This window comes from Ursus maritimus, unplaced genomic scaffold (assembly GCF_017311325.1).
Source record: "Ursus maritimus isolate PB19 unplaced genomic scaffold, ASM1731132v1 scaffold_20, whole genome shotgun sequence".
Classification (NCBI taxonomy): Eukaryota; Metazoa; Chordata; class Mammalia; order Carnivora; family Ursidae; genus Ursus; species Ursus maritimus.
In genome coordinates, this window is record NW_024424453.1 from 49,926,052 (window position 1) to 49,928,129 (window position 2,078).

The following is a 2,078-nucleotide window of genomic DNA, read 5'->3' on the forward strand; positions in this document are numbered from 1 at the left end:
CCTAATAGACCCAGATTACTCTAACTGTACCTGTGGTCTTCTTCCTCATTCATTTCCCAGGTTAATGGCTATGATAACTGGAGCCAACTGTGGTTAGTCTACCTTGGGATGGGGACTTTAAGGAATATTCCCAAGCAGCTGCTGAAACTCTTTTTGTTTTGGGGAAGTTCCCTGTCTTCTCCAGCCTGACATGGCCTGCCTATTTCCACTTGTTGGTAGAAAGAAAGCCTGTCTTTTCATCTGTCCAAGCTGATGAACTTTAGGAAAAGGAATCCTCTTTCTCTGTCCTCTGGGCTTTTATCCACCTCCAGACTTGCTGGCAGCACCTCACCTCTTTTGCCTTCCCTCTCCTTCCTCCTGTTTCTGCACTACCCTGGGTGCAGCCTGCATAACTGACTCCTGCCATCCTGGGTGCCTCTGGCACCATTGGCTCCTGCTCCTCCTACCCAGGCTGTCAAGGAGCAAAGAACACCCCTTTGGACTTATACCACCTACTACAGATTTCCCCACCAGTGCTCCAGGTAAAAATTGACAATGGAGAACAAATTGATTGACATTTAAGTGGACCCAGGTGGAACATATTTGGTCTTTAAACTAATTTAAGTTTGTTGGTTTAATTAAGATAGACATGTCTTTAGAGTTGTCAGCCTTAACTATAAAACTTTTATTCTGCCAACGTTTGTCGAAGGTCATGATCCCTATTGCAATTGGTCAGCAAAAAGATGACTTAAAATGATGGTTCATTTTGTTAGCCTCAAAGTTTTCATGGGTAACTGTTTTGGGTTTTTTTTTAAGATTTTATTTATTTATTTGACCGAGAGAGACAGCGAGAGAGGGAACACAAGCAAGGTAAGTGTGAGAGGGAGAAGCAGGCTTCCTGCTGAGCAGGGAGCCCATCCTAGGCCCCTGGGATCATGCCCTGAGCCAAAGGCAGATGCTTACAGCTGAGCAACCCAGGCGCCCCTTCATGGGTAATTGTTAAGAATAGCTTTCAAAGTCTTTGGTAACCTGAAACCTTAAAGTTTTGCCTGGATGACAAATTGGATTGAATTCACTGGACACCTAGGTTTTTTTTCCAAACGAGACAAAATGCTAAAGCATTGATTACTGAACATAGGTTTGTGCTTTTGACTTCCCATTGAAGAGAAGCTGAGTTGGGTCTATTGATAAACATGCTTTGTGCTTTCTTAAAAGGTTGCCCTGTGGAGAAACAGGTCTTCAAAATTATGAAATTGTATTCATAAATTTGCCATCTAAAGAATTCTGGTATAACAAATAGTTCACAATCAGTTACTACTTAGTTTCCACTGGAGACAGGCTTCCAAGAGTTAAAATTCTGCTAAATGTAATTAAGACGATGGAAATAAAGGAAACAACTCTGAATAAAAAACTTAAAGAAAGTTTGTGAAGGGAAATCTTTGGAAAGGAATTTTATATGTGGTCAGGACTAAGATTGAAATGAATGCATTTTAAAAGTACACTGTTATAAGATTGAAATTCTGCTTTTCTGTTAAAAAAAAGGACAAAGTTTTCTTGGATTTTTGGTCTGTTCTTCATTTAAAAAATGTAAACAGGAGAGGGGTTTTAAGATGGTGGAGGAGTAGGGGACCCCTTTTTCAGCCGGTCCCCTGAGTCGAGTTGGATAGGTACCAGACCAGCCTGAACATCCACGGAATCAGGCTGAGACGCGGGAAGACACATCTGGATCTCTACAAATGAACATCTCCAGCGCTAAGTATTGAGGTACGAAGTGGGGAGCCGTGAAACCATGCACAGATATCGGAAGATAAATGGAAGGGGGAGGGAGGAGCCACGTTTGGGTGCCAGGAAGCGGTAGCCACCTGCACAGGGGAGTGGGCGGATTCACGGACCGGCACCCGTGAGAGAGCAGACTGAGTCCGTGAGCCAGGCAATGTGCGCGACCAGACTGAAATGGAGCTCCGGTGTGCTCACTGGAACCAGACTGAGACCGGGAGCTCCGGAGTACACGGGGGCGGCTGGCGGCTGGCAGTTTTAGAAACACAAAGGACAGAGACGCGCTGGCCCTGGAAGTGAGGGCTGGGACTCCGGGTGTGGGG